This window comes from Jaculus jaculus, chromosome 16 (assembly GCF_020740685.1).
Source record: "Jaculus jaculus isolate mJacJac1 chromosome 16, mJacJac1.mat.Y.cur, whole genome shotgun sequence".
Classification (NCBI taxonomy): Eukaryota; Metazoa; Chordata; class Mammalia; order Rodentia; family Dipodidae; genus Jaculus; species Jaculus jaculus.
Genome location: NC_059117.1, coordinates 70572263 through 70592241, shown reverse-complemented (window position 1 = coordinate 70592241; position 19979 = coordinate 70572263). Strand labels below are relative to the sequence as shown.

Sequence of the window (19979 nt, the reverse complement as noted above, 5' to 3'; positions counted from 1 at the left end):
GCTTGTTTTCCAGGGGCTCAAGCCAGAACACGAAGCAGTCTTGGTTCATCTTTCCTCTCTGAAGGCCTGCCAGCTCCAGGTTGAGCCCGTTCATGGTCCTGGCACCGGTACCACTGCTCCTGGGCTGCACAGCTTCCCAGCTGGTCTCCTTTCTTGTTCTTGTCCCTGCTCAGCAGTCACTAGCATTGGGAGCATCAGAGGACCGTCCTAAAGGAGTGAGTGCCATCTTAGAATGGCCAATTTCAGTGACTTCTTATGGCATCAGGAGAAGAGCGGAGTCTACGCTCCTAGCTCTCAAGGGCTATGAATTGTCAGAGGCCTGAGAGGAACAGAATTCCCCTCACCTGGTTCAGGTGAAGAGATGATGGTAACATAATTTACTGCAGAAATGTGGGCAGGGCTGATGAAACGGAAACTGAAAAGGTGCAGCAGGTATCCCCAAAATAACAAGCAGCAGTCATTAGCATCCTCCGGTTAGAGGGATCAGACCAACTGTGTCCTCACAGGATGTGTCACCAACGCGAAACCCACAAAGAGGAAGATAAGAAACACCCTGACCATCTTTCTTCCTGACCTCTGACCTCTTGCTGGTACTTCTTATTGACTGTGAAGCCTGATGTTGGAGTATAGCTGACAAATACAGTTACGAGGTAGGTGGACAAGGAGGTGGGTACTCCCAGGATGCAGAGTGTGAGAGAATGGCGCTGGGTAGGTGTGGGACAAGTGGAAGGGAGATTTCCCAGCATGCCAATCTCCGTTATGCCCACCTTCTTCCTCAGTGCTCTGCAGGCACATGTTTGGTGCCTTCTGATAACAAGAATTTGTCCAAGCATTTCCTTCTGGGGGTACCTCTGTTTCCTATCCATTTGGTGCAGCCAGGTTCGCATTGCTGGTAGAAATCACCCAACCAAGAGCAACTTGTGGGAAAAATGTTTTATTTTGGCTTACAGGCTTCAGGGAAAGCTCCACGACGGCAGGAGAAAACGATGGCATGAGCAGAGGGTGGACATCACCTCCTGGCTGACATAAGGTGGACAATAGGAACATGAGAGTGTGCCAAACACTGGCATGGGGAAACTGGCTATAACACCCATAAGGCTGCCCCCAACAATACACTTCCTCCAGGAGGCATTAATTCCCAAATCTTCATTAGCGGGGGAACCTAGCATTCAGAACACCTAAGTTTATGGGGAACACCTGAATCAAACCGCCACACCACCACATAACCACCCATCATGCTCCTTCACATCTCTTTTGTGGTATTTGGGAGACAGGGTCTTACATAGCCCAGGTGGGCCTCAACCTCACTAAGTAGACAATGTTGCCCTTGAATTCCTGGGCCTTCTGCCTCCACCTCTAAGTGTTGAATTCATAGACATGCGCCTCTTCAAGTCTCCATGGAAATGTTTAGAATTATCTTATCTAAGGAGTACTTCTCCCCTTAGTCTTCACTTCCTCCAGAGTGCTCAACACAATATCTAGCTGCTTTATTTATTTATATTTTTTAAAAAAATTTAAATTTATTTGAGAGCAAAAGAGAGAGAAGAGGGAGATAGAGAGAATGGGCATGCCAGGGCCTCCAGCCACTGCAAATCGAACTCCAGATGCGTGTGCCCCCTTGTGTATCTGGCTAACATGGGTCCTGGGGAATTGAGCCTTGAACCCGGGTCATTAGGCTTCACGGGCAAGCACTTAACCACTAAGCCATCACTCCAGCCCTAGCTGCTTTATTTGCTTCTCTATTTTCTCTTCCAGACTATTAAGAGTTGTGATACTCTCTGTAGTGAATGCTGGCCATTGATGGGCATCAATGGAAGAAATGTTATAAAAAATCACATGGCAGAATGTTTTGTGCCTAGACACGATGTATTTAAAGAAACATTTGTGTAATTCCAACTGAGGGAGCCTTCAAGAAAACAGTCCTTACTTTCTTATCATTTTAGCTAAGAAAAAAAAGTAAAATTTGCATTGACAGTTGCTGTACTCTGTTTACTACTTAAAAGAACATGTCTATCATGGTTGCTGTGTGTTGAAAACTGAGTAACTGCATCAAGGTTTATGCTCAGTTCTTTCATGGCTGTTTCTATAGAAAAGACATAAGAATCGCCTGCTTTACTTTGTGATGCCCTTAGTACTAGAACATTAGTCATTCTGATATCTTTTTAAAATGTTTTATTGATTCATTTGCAGGCGAGAGAGAGGAGGGGGGAGAGAGAAAGAATATGAATGATGAATATGAATGGCCAGGGCCTCTAGCCACTGCAAACAAACTCCAGATACATTTGTCACTTTGAGCATTTGGCTTTACATGGGAATCGAACCTGGGTTACTAGGCTTTGCAGGCAAATGCCTTACCAGACGAGCCATCTCGCCAACCCTCTTTTCTTTTTCGCGGAGGGACTGAAGCAGAAGAAAAGAGCAGTTCTGAGTATAGGGCGTTTGGCTGTGGGCAGCAGTTTCGGGATGAGAAAGGACAGCAAACTCAAAGCGCATTCGGGTCGCTGGCGGTGACGGCGACATCACCCAGGGCTTCCCTGCCCTCTGGAAACAGGAGGCTTGTCAGTTTCATTCAGGAGTGTGGGGCAGGGAGGGGGAAGCTGAATAGCAACTATCTACTTTCTTTTGTAATAAAGTCCGTCTTTTTTGTACAACACCTTTCTTTCTTTTTGTTGTTTGGGGGGGGGAGGTTAAGGTAGGGTCTCCTTCTAGCTCAAGCTGACCTGGAATTCACTATGTAGTGTCAGGGTGGTCTCTGCCTCCCGAGTGCTGGGATTAAAAGCGTGTGCCATCACGCCCAAATTTACACCACCTACTTTTAAAGACAACTGAATTTATCCAGTTAATTGTAATCTACACTTCACATCTGTTCTGTAAACTGCACCTCAACATCGGAGCACTAACATGGGTTGAAATAAGTTTGTATAATGGCTAGGAAGAGAACTCGGGAAATACTCTTGACTCCAGCAGGAGGGCACAAGTGGAAGCACAGAGGACGAGCCAGTCACAGGGGCAGAACGAAGGGATGAAACGCTGAGGAGACAAAATGCCTCCACGACATCAGTGCTCCTACTGACGGGATAGAGATGCGGCATGGCCAGCTCTTTCCGGGGAGGAAAGCTGTTAGTTCACCCGTGACTGCTATGTTACTACAGGCACAAGGCTATGAGCAGGTCCTCGTTGGCAAGTCTGGCTTTAAACCCGAGCTCTGCCCTGAATGACTGGAACAGCCTGAGTGAGTCATCAATACTCATATCCTCAGTTTCTTCATCTACAACCTGGCGTTAATAGCTAGCTGGCCAGGTTATTATGATAACAGGGGATGTTGCATTCACCGTCTCACTGCTAGGATTAAGTTCACAAGCAAAAGCAGCTGATGGGAGGAAAGGATTTACTTTGGCTTACAGTCCTGAAGGGAAGCTCCACAATGGCGGGGACAGCATGGCATGAGCAGAGGCTGGGCACCACCTCTGCCACAGCAGGTGGAAGACAGCAGCAGGAGAGTGAGCCGATCTCTGGCAAGGGGGATCTGGCTATGATGCCCCTAAGCCCATTCCCAGCACGCCTCCTCCAGCACGTCTCCACCTCTAAAACTGCTGTCAGCATTCACATCACATCAGTATATGGAGGACACCAGATTCAAACCACCATAGGCTTTCTTCTGTCTTGTTTGCTCCTATGCCCAGCTGAAACTCTTGGGGCTGCCCTATCTTTACACCTCCAGGACCTACAGTTCCTTCACATTTGTCTTTCTAGGTGGAAACACAAGTGAGGAGTGGCAGTCACAATTAACGGTCAATGGATAAGGCAGCTTTGTAAACACACTGACCCTGAGACATCAAGATGAGCCGGCATACTCAGGAAGTGGTGCCACACTTGGGGCTGGGCATACCAACGTGAAAGCAGTGTGGGGCAGTAGAAGCAAGGCTCTCACAGAGACCTGTCACCAAAGTGCAGTGTTGCTGTGGGGAAGCCCAGCCGGTTCCTCAAGAACCCAGTGACGGGAGGCCAGAAGTGGTTCAGGCCTTCAAGTCTTGGAAGCTTAGAAGAAAGGTTATAGAGGAAGGCTAGAATACTGAGGCCCACCAAGCTCTTCATTGTGGAGGGGCAGGGAAGTCCTTCTCCCCAGCACACGGAGCCCGAGGCAGCTCTGTCAGTCCTCAGCTCCCTCCCTCCCGCTGTTCATGCTGTTTCTGGCCTCACTTTGAACACACCAGGACTCCTCAATTTTCTCACTATACAAAAATATTTATTAGTTAGAGAGAGAGGAGAGAGAGAGAATGGGTGTGTGATACAGTCAGGTTCTCATTGCTGGTAGAAATCAACCAACCAAGAGCAGCTTGTAGGAAAAAAGGTTTACTTTGGCTTATAGGCTCGAGGGGAAGCTCCATGATAGCAGAGAAAATGATGGCATGAGCATAGGGTGGACATCACCCCTTGGCCCACATAAGGACCATAGCACCAGGAGAGTGCGCCAAATATTGGCTTGAGGAAACTGGCTATAACACCCATAAGCCCGTCTCCAACAATATACTCCCTCCAGGAGACATTAATTCCAAAATGTCCATCAGCTGGAAACTTAGCATTCAGAACAACTAAGTTTATGGGAGACATCTGAATCAAACCACCACAGAGTGCTAGGGCCTCCTGCCGCTGTAAACGAACTACAGACACATGAGCCCCTTTGAGAGCCTCAATTTTCTCACTCTTGACTCAGATTTATAGTAGGCTCCAGGACTAGAGAGATGGTTCAGTGGTTAAGGCACTTACCTGCAAAGCCTAACAACCTGAGTTCAATTCCCTAGTATCCACGTAAAGCCAGATGCCAATGTCTCTCATGCATCTGGAGTTTGTTTGCGGTGGCTACAGGCCCTGCCGTGCCATTCTCTCTCTCTCCTTGCAAATAAATGAAAATATTTTAAAAGAAAGTAGGTAGGTGTTCAGAGGCCTGAGCCATGTGTCAGCTTTGGACGCTCAATGGACTGCAAAGTGCACATGTTACAGGCTGGGTCGCGGGTGGTGACAGTGGGCGGTGGTGAAATCTCTGAGAGGTGAAGACTATTAGGTCATGGGGACCCAGCCCCCTCCTTCCTTGTCCCGCTTCCTGGCTCGTGGGGTGAATGGCTCTTACATGTACTCCTGCCATAAAGGTCTTCCTTTGCAAAAGGCCCAAGGCCATGGGGCTGCCTGATTATGATCTCCTACGTCTAAAAGTGTGTGCTAATTAACTTCTCTGTATAAGTCAATACCCTCAGGTGTTTCACTGTAGTACTGACAACCTGACTCATCAACTGAATATAATTTTTGTCCCTATCCTGGAACTTTGAAAAGTAGGCAGTTATCTTGGAACACCAGCCAAAACAGTGGTCTCTGTCCCATGGGAACTGCCCCAGGCCTGTTTTCCCACCCGGCATCCTGTTCATCCCAGCTCCCTGTCATTTCCAGGCTATATGTTACTTAGGTCAGAAGGAAGTGGGTATACTAAACCGTTTCCAATATAACAAAGAAAAAATATGTTTTTGATATGGGGCCTGTGGGGAGCCCAGAAAAGTCCTCAAACCCTATTTATAACCTTATTGTGGTGGGTTTCACGTTCTGGCTTAGGTGGGACAGACAGACAGCTGACTGGTCTGGGCTAGGGGCTGGCTCAGGAAGAGGCCAGCCATGTTGCCAAGTTCTGGGGCCTGAACATGACCAACCACAATGCCAGGATTAGATTTAAATTCTAGGAAAGGGACGTTCATCTCAGGGGGCTCAGGTTGCTTATGGAACAACAGATCTAGGGAATTTCTTTAGGCAAGAGAAAAGGAGAAGCCAGCTTCTCTCAGCTCTACTAAAGTGGAGACTGGGAGGACAGTCACTCCTGTCTTTACTTTTGTGGTCCAGTCCCTAAACTACCTAACAAAGCTACCTAACACCCCTCATTTGTTAAAATATTTTATTTATTAGAGAGAGAACGAGAGCAAAGACAGAGAGAGAAGGAGAGATAGAAAGAGAGTGGGGTGAAGAGAGAGAGATTGGGCACGTCATGGCCTCTAGCTGCTGCAAACAAACTCCAGACACATGTGCCACCTTGTGCATCTGGTTTACGCAGGTCATGGGGAATCAAACCTAGGTTCTTAGGCTTTGCAGGCGAGCAAGCGCCTTAACCACCAAGTTATCACTCCAGGTCCTCCCTTTCATTGTTAAGCACAGAAATCATACCTAACTTAAATATCAGTTTTGGAATTTATGGTTCAGTTTTAAATCTTGTCTATCTGAAAGATTTATAATAACCTGGGAGTGGTAGCTTCCAGTGCTAGGCTGAGATGGGAAGATTTCAAGTTTGAGGTAAACTTAGGATACACAGTAAAACCCTGATTCAAAATAAAAAAAAGAAAAGAAAAAGTCAGGCTGGGGAGATTGCTCAGTGTTAAAGGCACTTGCTTACAAAGTCTACCAGTCTAGGTTTGACTCCCTAGTACCCATGTAAAGCCAGAGGCACAGAGTGGTATATATGCCTAGAGTTTGTTTGCAGGGGCAGGAGGTCTTGGTGACCCATACTCACTCTCTGTCCCCCTCAAATAAATAAAAATATTTAAAAAATTATTCTTGGACTGGAGAGGTGGCTTAGAAGCTAAGGCACTTGCCTATGAAGCCAAAGGATCCAGGTTCAAATCCCCAGTACACATGTAAGCTAGATGCACAAGTTGGCACATGTGTCTGGAGTTTGTTTGCAGTGGCTAGAGGTTCTGGTATGCCTGTTTTCTCTCTGCCTCTCCCTCTACAAAATAAATAAAATATTTAAAAATTATCCTCTTTTAAAGCTTTTTATTGACAACTTCCATAAATATAAACAGTATATCATGATCAAAACTTATTCTACTCAAAGATTTGCTTAACATAAGGCTTATCCTATAAAATACAATATTGTACATGCTTTAATTTCCAACCACTCCCACTAGAGGTGCCTTTTGGATCTTATGACTCCCATGTTCTCAGTGGGAACACCAAGGCCTTGGATCATATGGCTAATGTCAGAACCAGGATCCAAACACAGGTTGTCTGGCACTAGAGCCCTTTCCAACATTAACTAGAAATTTTCACTCCTCATCTGTGAGCCATGATTTCAGGGGTGAACCTGAGCCATTCTGAGCATCACATTTGCGTTTCCATGTTTCTGTGGTCCATCATGGATGTTTAAACATAAGAGAGAAAAGATGGAAATGAGTTTGGCTGGGTTCAGGGAAGGAAGGATCCTGCTGTCAGAACAGGCTGGCGGCGGTGCTCCTTCCCACCTGTTACCATCAGGTCGTTCACGCAGCAGCTTCTGAAGAGCCTTAAGCTTCACCCGCAACAAATGATCAATAATTGTTACTGTCTTCCTTTTTGTTTTGTGATTTATAGTGGCACTATGGTTGTCAGACATCCCCGAGTGGTCACTGTCTGTTGAACCATGAACTAAATTAGTGATGGAAAGTACAGCTTCTCAATTCGTTTCTGGTCACTTTTCCCCTCATTCCCATTGCCCCACCCAAGCACAGGTCATCATCAGCGATGCTGCGAATGAGGAGGGAGGGCCTGTCGTGTCACGTGGCTAAGACAGATGTAGCCTACTGACACAGAGAGAGAGAGAGACAGACAGAGAGAGAGAGAGAGAGAAAGAGAGAGAGAGGGGAAGAGGGAGGGAGGGGGAGGGAGGGAGGCCAAATCATTTTCAACTTTTGGAGAGGCCAGCCTTGCAAAGTTTAATTAGCTTACAGTTGAGGAGAAATCTGAAGTTTCAAATTACAGTTATTTAGAGACTCTTGAATTACTCACCATTTCACTCCATAAACCACAACATGAGGCAGAAGTCCATGAAAAATGGTTAGAATTTTAAAAAAATATCCTTTCACAGGAACAAGAAAAAAAATGAGTAGAAAGAAAACCAGGTCAGGAGCAGGCAGCCCTAGGAGAGGGCTCCCCAGGGATGGTGTGGGGCTGTTTCAAGTTTCTTGAGCCTGTCTTCTTGTTTATAAATTACCACATCTGGTGGGAGTTTGTGAGAGTTCATGGAGCCTGGTGAGGTGCCTGGCATAGTGCCCCTGCCTAATAAATCCTGGATTCCTTGTTACTTTTCCCACTTTGCTTGTACTAGCTCTGAAAAATTTCTGTGAAAGTTCTCATTTTTGATATCTCCGTCCTCTTCTCTTGCTATTTAAAACTTGTCTGCATTGGTTTGATTCAGGTGCCCCTCCCCCCCCATCTCATGTGTTCTGTATCTTGATCCCCAGCTGGCGGCTCTTGGGAGGCAGGGCTGTGCTGGAGGAGGTGTGTCGTTGGGGCAGGCACATGAGTCTCCCAGTCATTTCCCACTCGCTTGTGTTTGGCATACTCTCCTGCTGCTATTATCCACCTGATACTGGCCACGATATGATGTCCAGCTTCTGCTCATGCCATATTTTCTCCTGAAATCATGGAGCTTCCCCTCAAGTCTGAAAGCCAAAATAAACCTTTTCCTTCTTCAAGCTGCTCTTGGTCGGGTGTTTTGTGCCAGTAACAAGAAGAGAACCATAACATCATTATCCCTGGCTTGATTGTACAACTTCCTAACTTCATGTCTCCTTTGTGGTTCTCTCTCTCAGCAAGCTAATACACCTTGAGAAAATAACCACTAGTGTTATCTTCCTAAATTACAGTGAGTGTTGAACCCACTGCTTACAGAAGAAACCAAAAATCAGTCTATTTCTCCTGGTCCAGCTACTACTGTATCTCTACTTATTACTGATTCTCCAGTCAAGTGGATATTTTCTATAAGTGTCCTAAAGCCTTTACATATATGAGCCTTTTGTGAACTTCTACTTGCTCTGTTAGACCCTTTACAAATCTCCTATTTCAGCAACCCATTTCTAGATAAAAGTCAAAAATAAAAACTCTGTTTACTCCATAGCCATCCACAGGTCCTTCTGTCAGCATTCCTGTCCTTGCTTCATTTGTTCTATAAACTTCTATGACAGACCATAGCATTCCTCATGGTCTCCCTAAGGATGGGAAGAATATGTTATTCCTCTTTGCATCCTCAGTGTCTTGAAGAGTCTCTGGTATCTTACATGTTGATCAGATATTGAATAAGAGAATGCTCTTACATACACATACCACACAGACATATGGAGAACAGGAAATTAGTGCACTGCATTTTAATAAAACTGAAAAATTTCTGGTATCTGTATACATAAAGGAAATGCAGATAAAAGCCCAGCAAACATTTAAAAGTCTTTCATGACGCAAATGAATCAGAAAATGAAATTTATGCTGTGCTTTTCTTCTATAGATTTACTCTTACTAAAATCAGAACTTGTTGAAAAATTTAGTTGATGACGACACACAGGATCTAAGTCATTTTCCCATGACTGGTTCTAGCTCTACACAGTACCATAGCTCATGTAAGAACAGAAAATATATACACATATATGTGTCATAGATGTCCATGTGCTAAGTAGGAAGATGCCACTTGGAGCATTTCTGGGAATGATGGCTACATTTTGAGTTCCTCCCAGAGTTTCACTGGACGCAGCCAGACTCACTTCCTACCCAGGGTCACTGGACTCTGCAAAGGGAATGCCACTATGTAGTAGTAGTTCATGACCAGGTTTTCGAGATTCATTACTATATTTTTCTAAATTTTTCCAAATTTATCCAAGAAACATGAAATAATGAAATGTAAATCTCTGTTCCATAACGAATCTCTATAAATAAACCTGTAGATAAGAGAGTTGGACTGACACATGACTTTCAATATCATAAACCGAGACTTAGTTTATACTCCACAAGAAGATGATTATTTTCAATGGTGCGGAGAGATTAATTTTATAGTTTATATGAATATAACAGCAGTAGGAGTTTCTGTCCAGGAAGACTCTTAAACATGAATGCTAACCTTATAGAACTTCACTTGGCCAAGAATAAGAGATGAGTTATTTGGTTATCACCAACCAGTAAAGCCCAAGGCAGAACTTAGGATGTACCAGAAATGGAAAGAGTTAAGAGCTCTAAGAAATGCGGCAGTCCAAAATTTCAAAACTAATCTCATGAATAAGGTATAAAAATTATAGTACATGAGAGTAATTTTATGAAGACAAACTCAGTGGAACAAGACTCCTGAGAGGCGCCTGCAGAGAGCAGAAAGAGATTAGGAAGCAACAAAGCCACAAGCCCTGGGGCCGTGCCCTGAGCGCTGACCTGCCTGGAAGCTGAGCTGCGGCCTTCCCTCCCTCACAGGCCCTCCGAGGATGACACAGTTGATGAAGAAATTAACAACTCCAAAGAGATGGCAATGCAGATTGGCAAAGGAAATCAAAGCAGAAATGCCTGTCTGTCTGTGGCCAGAGAGGACCCTAGTCCCTGCTATGAAGATGTGAAGACAGCAAGGACTCCTTGGATATTTCTTCCCAAGAGTTGGCAGCGAGCTGGGGCTGAGATTTGGTATGTGGGTTCAGAAGAGCCACGTTTGCCCCTTTACCGGAAGCTAGCAGGAGTGAACACGCGGCATGCACCACGACAGGGGACTTGGGGTGCTTGCACTGAGGAGCCAGGTTGCGCCTCCCCTGCCTGGCAGGCTCTGCTCTGCGCCCTCGCCTGGCCTCCGCCTGCTGTCTACTGGCTCTGTTCACATGGCTCTTCCCCAGACAGTCTCATCCTCATGCTTCTTCCAAAGAGGTCTGTCTGTGCACTTCCTTATCACACTTTGGGTTTTGCCTTTTAAATTTTTATTTAATTATTTAACCTGTTTTTCATTCCTGCCTCTCTAGTACCATAAAAGTGTAGGGATTTCATCTGCTTTATCACAGAAAATATGCTCGTCAGCCACACTGGATACACAGGGAATAATCATTTGTCCATGGTTGTATCCAATACAAGGAGTACTAAAATACGTTTGCAAAGTTCACAATCACAACAAACGAGCAGGTTTCCCTTCAGGAAAGCATTTGTCCTCAACAACAGATAGTCACCTCCTTTGAATCAAATATCCAGAAGTTATCTCAGGAGAAATTATCAGTTAACGCACTGAAGAAGACAATTCTATGCAGGCAGTAGCTATCACTAATGATGATGTTTCATTATGGGTCAAATCACTAGGCTTTGCGTTAGTTTGTACCGTGCCAGGCAGGGCTACTGGAATGTTTTGCAGGCTGAGGATAAGCTAAGTTCAAGCTAAGGAAATGGCATAACATATTGCAACTAAGCAATCAAATGTCTCTCCAGCCAGATTTCTTCAGCTATGACAGATGCTTGGGACCAATCTGCTTACCTTCTAAAATGGAATGAGGTCCTTGAAGGTTGAACATGAATAGTCATGTTCAGTAAATTCTCACCAAATAGTAATGTTCTTCAATGTTCAACCCTTTCATCCATAGTCAGTGGGCGCATCACACTCATCCCAATCAATATTCTTGTGTGTATGTGTGCAGCCTGTGCGATGTGCATGTCATAGTGTTTGTGTGTGTATAGATGTGCCACGTCTCCATGCCCATGCGCATAGGCACCAAAGTACCTTAGGTTTTACAAGTTATTCCAGACATGTTGGCAAAATATGAGACTTGTAAAAAGATTCAAACCCTTTCTGCTTTATCAAACCACTGCTGATGCTAAACTCCTGTCAGGAAGCACAACGGTACTCAACAGTGCACATAATGCTCGTGTCGGCCTGTGTAGATGAGCCTCTACTGCTATTCTCACTCCCCCACAAGGGTCTTAGCCTAGAGAGATTAAATCATGTCTTGGAAGTTTCAGTTACAAGATGGCAAAACCTGGCAGTTTGGTCTCAGGATGTGTGATGTTAGTTACTAATTATCCATTGCTATTCGAAGATGTCTGCCTGCAAGTGTACTGCCTCTGGCATCTAACCAGCTAGGTACCAAAATCGAGAGTTGGTGTTTAGAAACTTAAATGTCAACTTGACACTGTTACAACACCCTGCTATGTGATCACTGCTTCCATCCTGTCGGACAGGGCACAGAGTTGAGTGCATACCTCCTACGAGGCATTACAAATGGAAAGGGCATAGTTCTTTGAGTGCATATCTCCCATGAAGACATTACAGACTTCTTTGTAAAAAGAACACTGACCATGACTCAGAAAGCTTTAACTAGATCTTGTAAAATTTCAAGCCCACTTCCACCAAGGTGATCCCAGTTCTGGGCTCAGATCACAAGTGGGATTCTGGGCTCTCTTCTCCAATTATCAATGTGAGGAATTTCCAGTGATCGCTATCATCCTCTCCTTTCCTACTTTCCCATTTATAAAAAAACTTGTCTCACTAAAAACAGAGAGAAGAAACACACGTGCCCATGCACACGCATACATGCTGTGGTGGCTTTTATCAACTGTCAACTTGACAGGACCTAGAATCACCTCTCAAAGGACTGTGTAGATTAGGCTGGCCTCTGGGCACACCACTGGGGGATTCTCTCGAATGGGCTAACTGAGGTGGGAGGACCCCCTTCACTGTGGGGGGAACCATGCCGTGGGCTGGGATCCTGCACTGGAGGAAAAGGAGAGAGCTGGCTGAGCAGCAGCATTCTCTCTGCTTGTGCCCTGTGCCAAGTGAGCCAGCTCCTGCTGAAATACCTGCCCCACCACGAAGGACTGGAGCCTGTGGAGCTGTGAGCTGAGTGAAAGTGCGCCTTCCATCAGTGGCCTTTGGTCAAGTGTTTGCCCAGCCGTGGGAGGGTAACTGATGTGCACACAACAGGAAGGTCGCTGAACTCAGTGTACACGCAATTCCAAATCAGTAGGCTTAGCTTCTCTTTGGCATGCAGTGCTGGGGGTGGGCGTGGCTCATACCCCTTGTGCCTGTTTCCCAAACCCAATGCAGATGGCTGAGGCCTGGAGTCTGACAGCTGGGTAAGCAAGCCACTAACTGACCTTCTGTTGTGCTGATACAAATTCTACGAGGAAAAGAAAAGGCAGTGCAATTATGTTCATTGTTTTTAAATGGAGAAACTGCAGTACCCAAAGAAAGTTAAGTAACTTGCTCAAGGAACCAAGCAAATTAGTGTGAGAGAATTCAGGTCTTTAAAACCAGAGCTCTGATCAGATGCAATAAAGCCTTCTTTAGGCTTTCCCATACATGTTTTATCCAAGTATAATATCCATCAAAATTGGACTTTATGTGTATGCATTTGCAGACACCTCAACCAAATCACCAAATTATCATTTCCAATTATGTTTTTCTTGAAATGCCAGCTTCTGATATGATACCTTATATCTTTCAAAGATTAAATTAGCAGAAAGAGGAGAGAAAAGATATGATTGAAAGCAAAAAAAAGTGAAGAACAGCTTCAATAACTTTGTTTGGGTAGAGAACCAAAATATGGAAACAAACAAACAAACAACAAACAACAACAACAAAAAAACCAATTCCTGAGGAGGGCAAGTTCTTCCTGAGGGACAGGGTGCCTCTGCCCCTCCTCAAACAGCAGGGGGCGCTCTGGTCTTGCTTGTGAGGGCTACAGGCAAGATATCAGTTTGAAAAATAACCCAATTCACTCTTAGGATATCCATTTTCTTTTGCATTTTCAAATAGCCCTTTTCTGTTTTTGAGATGTTTTTCTTCCATGCCCTGAGACCTTTCTGGCTGTACCACCTACACCTCTTTTCTGAGGACTGACAGAGGGTTAGCACCTTGGCTGCCAACCCCATGAGGCATTGCGAGGATCTGAGATAGTTGCAGAAAGCAGCCTGCCTTCTTCCCTGTGCCATCACAAGTGATTTTCTCCACAATGGACCAAATCTTTTTTTTTTTTTTTTAGCGTGGAAACTCTTTCTGGGTCTGATAATTTTCCAGACAACTATTTGCACATGTCTTATGTTTTCAATTATAATTCACCAGAAATCACTGTCTGTAATCTCTCATCAAAATATGTATTTTCACAAATTAAAAATTAACACAAGTTTATTTAAAAATAAAGAATTAGAACATTTCTAAAATTAGACTAAGTAATTTCAAATAGGAAACATTGTTTCGAGACTGTAGGGTTTAAAGAAGTTTCCCTTTAAAGAGAGGGCATGCTATCTACTACGAGTGCAGTGTGTCACCCAGTCATCTCCATGGGTGCCGAGACTTGGTTAAATGTTTATTCTGGGTGTGTGTGTGTGTGTGTGCGTGTGTGTGTGTGTGTGTGTGTGTGGTTTTGGTATGAGACTGATATCTGAATGGTCAGACTGGGTAGAAAGACTGCCTCCTGTATGTAGGTGGAGCTGAGTCCTCGGGAGGCCATCTCACAGAACAAAGAGGCGTGCACGGGGGCCACTCTCCCTGTCTTAAGGCTGGGGCATCAGTCTTGGTCTCACACTTGGGCTGGAGTTCTTGACCCTGGCTCCCCTGGTTTTAGGTCTTTCTATTGAGTCTGAACTGTACCGTGAGGTGGCCACCAGCTTGCCGTGTACAGACTGTGGGACTTTCTTGTCTCCATCACCAGATCCCGAATGCCCACGAGCCAATTCCATATCAGAAGTTATAAATCGCACGCACGCGCGCGCACACACACACACACACACACACACACACTGTTTCTGCAGGCAACATGGACAAATATAATTATTAATTTCATGTTAAACTGCTTGAAATCAATGAAGTAAAAATACACTTACCAGAATTAATTCCTGTCTAGTCTAGGTAACACCAAATTTAGTTTTATTGGGTAAGCAAAAGGCAACAATTTCAAACTGACAATAAACAAGTTTGACATCAATTTTACCTGTAACACTGGTGCTTGTCCTTCAAGATTTGAAACTGTGAAACCAATGTGCTAACACAGTGTCAAAAGAACATGGGGCCTGTGCTTCCTTGTCTTCTGCTGCTGGGGAAAAGCCCCGTTAGCTTTGCCTGGAAAAACACGTGGCGCCTTTCTTCACCTTTCCCATCAGAAGAGGATTCAGTTTTACCAAAAACCTGCTGAGGTTTATGCTAACTGTAGCTTGGAAAAGACACACAGATTACAAACAGCATGAGACAGATCTACAACGTATGACACACAGAACTTCACACCACAAAGTCTGAAGTAGAAAATTCACTTAATGGAATACCTCGAGTGGGCAGTTTCTTCAGGTTAGTGCATATAAACAAACTGATGCACTATCTCTGAGGCCAGGGAAAGGAGGCGTTGGCCATGGGAACTGTCTGCTCCTGACCTGCAAAGGTGACGAGAAGAGCCACAGCACCAGACACGCCAGCTCTTCCCTGCCACACTGTGGGAGAAGGACGGCTGTGCCCTGGGGGGCGAGCTCCTCCATCTCACGGTGATGGCCACTTGGAGCAGCACTCTTCTAAATGATTCTAGGAGCACTCATGTGACATCTTGTCATGTGTAATAGCTAACGTTTATTGAATTCTCATTGCGTACCCGATAGCTGCGCCAACCCAGTCAGCTCTCCCAAGAGAGTAAGTGCCACCATTACGTGCACCGCGAGTGGGACGTGAAAACAGGCAGTGCGCACAGGTGGCAGGTGGAGGCGGGCACTGTGCACCCAGGCATCTGGCTACTGGACAGCATGCGCTGGGTACATCAGTTCAGCGAGGGGATGGGACTGCTGCTTTCTCAGAGCTGGGGTCAATGCATGTAAGCTGGAGGCTTCCCACGGACGGGGATGAGGCTCCATCCTGCTCTGGGCTTTGGCAGCCTCTCATCATATCCCCAAGCTCACAGGCATGGCAGAGAAGTGCAGAATACCACCTGACATGGCCTCTGTCCTCACGACGACACAAACACTACAAGCGGAGCCGCGTACCAGGGTTCAAGCTGCCTGGCCTCGGCCTTCAGAGTGCAGGTTGGGGTGAGTGAGTTCTTGTGCAGACACATTCGAACCCCACGCCTTAACTGAGGATGGTGTAGTCACAGCACCAAGGATGCCTACATGGCCTGTTCAGTTGTGAGCACAGTGACGAAGGCTACAGAAGAAGGACAAACAGGGAACTCTATGAACAGTGATGTCCACAGATTCCCTAAGCAGCCTGGCTTCCAGAGGGAGGAACTGGGGGCCCAGCGGGAAGTGCAAGAAGGAAGTTCCCATAGTGCACATGCTCTCTCTCCACCACGGCAGTGATGGCCGCAGGGCCCAGGGCCACCCGTGCATCCGGCCTGACTCACAGTTGACCCTGTGTGGTCTGTATCAAGCATCTGAGGTGTTAACCGACCCTGAAGGTCATGCAGACACCCTGGGCCTTTGGAAGAGCCGGCGGTGGGGGCTTTGGTGTCACGGCACACTCTGAGTGGCTGGCCGAGGCCGCAACAGGGTCCAAGAGCGATGGTCCCAGTACGCAGCTCCGGCCTTCTGAATCTCCAGGTGGTGCTGAAACACCTTCTCTGCCCTTGTGAGCAGTACAGTGAAGAAGACGCCACTATCCTATGAGCTCATGGAACTTGCTGCAAGGTGAGGGGATTAGCAAGGTAGTTCACAGAGAGCACCGTGCACAGTCAGTACCAGGCGCTAGGTCATACACACAGAGCACCGTGCACAGTCAGTACCAGGTGCCAGGTCACACACACAGCACCGTGCACAGTCAGTACCAGGCGCTAGGTCACACATATAAAGAAATCACTGTGCACAGTCAGGTAGTAGGTAACACACACAGAGCACCGCGCACAGTCAGTACCAGGCGCTAGGTCACACATGTAGAGAGATCACTGTGCACAGTCAGTACCAGGCGCTAGGTCACACATGTAGAGAAATCACTGTGCACAGTCAGTACCAGGCGCTAGGTCACACATGTAGATCACTGTGCACAGTCAGGTAGTAGGTAACACACACAGAGCACCGCGCACAGTCAGTACCAGGCAGGGACTCAATAAAATAACCACAGACACATTTCCAATTGTGCCAACTGTCCTTTTAAATATATTCCTACACTTACTTGCATTTCACACAATAAATAACCCTGAGGGAGCATGGTAACCTGTCCTACTGCACATGTTGTCCTAACTTCGTCCTATGGGGAGAATCCTTCCCCACCTTCAGAGCTGGCCTGGGATGGACTCTGGCCTGGGAGGGAGAGCTCAAGATACTAGAAGCAGAAAAGAAAACCAGACCAGAGGCCCCATGTATGCATTTGGTAGAGACCTGTAGATTTTTTTAATTTTTTTTTGAGGTTGCCCAGGCTGGCCTCAAACTCACAGTGACACAGTGATCCTTCTATCTTTTGTTCCCGAGTGCTGGGATTAAAGGCATGCACCACCATGCATGGCTCGTGTGGCTTTTAAAAGAGAATATACAATGAGTTGATAAGAAGAAAAAATGGCCTGACAGGAGGGACATCCCGAAGGCTGATGAAGGCTCTCCAGCCTGCCACCAAGGCAACTGGAACCACTTCCAGGCCTTCAGTGCAGGAGATCACGGGCTGGCAGGGCTGGGAGCTTCCTGTTCCTCCACTTCAGCCGACCAGAGGGCCTGGAGCTGCGAGGGGCCCCAGAGCCTGGCTTCAGGGAGAACAGAGCTTGTGGCCCTCTCCAAGAAGGAAGGTCCAGGGGAGGGTTTTGGGGGAAGAGGTCAGGAGTCCCTTAGTTGAGGGTTTAAAAAGGTCCTGGACTCAAACTGAAACTTAAGAGTACTGACTAGATTAGAATGCCCACTATTACTGGAGAAGGCTCAATGGGGACAAAGGACACTTGATGGGGGAGATGACAGAGGGCAGGGAGACTGCTCAGTCAGAAAAGCGCCTGTCCCACAAGCATGGACTTCAGACTTGACTTTGGATCCTGGGCATCAGGGGTGCGTACCCTGAACTCCAGCACTGGGGATGTGGACGGAGGATCTACAGCATGGTGACTGGTGAGGCTAGGACCCTGCTTCAAAAAAAAGAGAGAGAGCCGGGCGTGGTGGCACACGCCTTTAATCCCAGCACTTGGGAGGCAGAGGTAGGAGGATTTCCAGGAGTCCAAGGCCACCCTGAGACTACATAGTGAATTCCAGGTCAGCCTGAGCAAGAGTAAGACCCTTCCTTGAAAATAAAAAATAGCCAATCAGTGCTAACACGGCCGTGGAGAATCTGCTGTCAGCAAAATCCCGGCACCCCAAACTTGACATAAATCAAACACTTACGCAGGGAAGGAATGTCTGTGTCAGGCAAGGATTAGAGACAAGCAGACAGCAGAACCTCAGTGCCGACAGAACCTTGGAGCCTGCGAGCAGGATGTCAAATGAACTTGATTTCAGGTCTATGTGCCTGCTTAACAATGATCCAGTGAACTTCCAGAAGTTTCCCTACACTAATGAGGATGAGGCTTGGAAGACATACCTGGAGAACCCCTTGGCAGTGGCCACCAAGGCCATGATGAGAGTCAATGGGGATGATGAGAGTGTTGCGGCCCTGAGCTTCCTGTATGATTACTACATGGGCCCCAAGGAAAAATGGATACTGTCCTCTAGCACTGATGGCTGGAATGACCAAGGAAAGAAGTACTACAACAGCATGGACTATGAGGCGGATCTTGCCCCCCTTGAGAGTCCCCCACACCTCATGAAGTTTCTAGCAGAGAATGTGCCTGGAAGACTGCACAGACCAGCTCAAGAAGAACAACCTGCTGAGCCTGGAGGGGGCCATGCCTGCCCCCGACCCAGCTGCTGCGCTCCCTGCAGGGCCCAGCAGACTGGAACCTGGCTCTGTGGACAGCTACCTCTTGTCCACCAGTGATGTGCAGGATAATGGCTCCCTCAACTCTTTATTTGAGAACATTCATGGGGTGCCACCTACACAGCACTGGCAGCCAGACAGCACCTTCAAAGATGACCCACAGGAGTCACTGCTCTTCCCAGATATCCTGAAAACGTCCCCAGAGCCTCCATGTCCAAAAGATTATCCTACGCTGAAGAGTGACTTCGAGTACACTCTAGGCTCCCCCAAAGCCATCCACACCCAGGCTGGTGATTCACCCACAGCCTACCTCAACAAGGGCCAGTTCTACCCTGCCACTCTATGCACCCCAGCTGGCAGCAAGGGCCTCACCCTGTCCTCTAGCAAAGTCAAGAGTGTGGTGGTGGTGGTCTTTGACAATGAGAAGGTGCTGGTGGAGCAGCTGCAGTTCTGGAAGCACTGGCACTCCCGACAGCCCACGGCCAGCAGCGTGCCATCAATGTGGCTGACTGCAAAGAAAACTTCAACACGGTGCCGCACACTGAGGAGGTGGCTTATAACACACTGTCCTTCATGTGGAATATCAACGAGGAGGCCAACGGAGCTGAGAGGAAGATGCGGGATGATGAGTGGAAGCAGTTCTGGCGGAAGGTCAAGTGTCCAGACTTCAGCAGTAGTAGCATCAAGGGCTGCCTGCTGTTAGGCTTCCAGGGCAACGAGACCACCTACCTGAGGCCAGAAGCTGACCTGGGGACCCCGCCTGTGCTGTTCATTTCCAATCTGCACTTCTCTGGCCTGCAGCACCCTGGAGGGGTGGTCCCCTCAGCAGGCCATGGTGGCTCTGACAGGTTACCCCTGAAGTGTACCTGCTTGCCATTCACTGATGAATTTGAACCCCTGCCCTCCAAGCAGGCCAAGGAAGATGACCTTCAAAGAGTTCTGCTCTATGTGCGGAGGGAGAGTGAGGAGGTGTCTGATGCATTCATGTTGAAGACCCCAGACCTGAAGGGGCTAAGGAATGTGGTCTCTGAGAAGTATGGGTTCCCTGAGGAGAACATTTACAAAGTCTACAAGAAATGCAAGCGGGGATCTTGGTCAACATGGACAACAACATCATTTTAGCCCTTCTTTCTGGACATGGGCGAGTTAGATGGCAAGATTCAGATCACCCTGAAGGAGCTGTGAGGCACCAATCCTGAACCTTGGACCCCTGGGCTGGGCTCAGCCACACACAGCCTCTCCACATCTTTCAGCACTGTTACTTGAATGCCTTCCTTGAGGCAAGAGGCCTGCAAGCCACAAACCCACTGATGTCAGGGCCAAGGACTTGTACCTGCATCTGAAAGCCTCGTCCATGCTTGAGTCCACCCCCAAGCTTCCTGCCAGTGTCCAC

General features: G+C 47.0%; 1 protein-coding gene and 1 pseudogene across 4 annotated transcripts in view; one reads left to right on the top strand and one right to left on the bottom strand.

The window, feature by feature from the left end:
- The window catches only part of Cfap20dc (CFAP20 domain containing), a 252383-nt gene that overhangs the window by 179750 nt on the left and 52654 nt on the right, over positions 1-19979 (bottom strand). The gene's annotated exons all lie outside the window — the stretch shown is intronic.
- Positions 18146-19771, top strand: LOC105944820 (annotated as a pseudogene).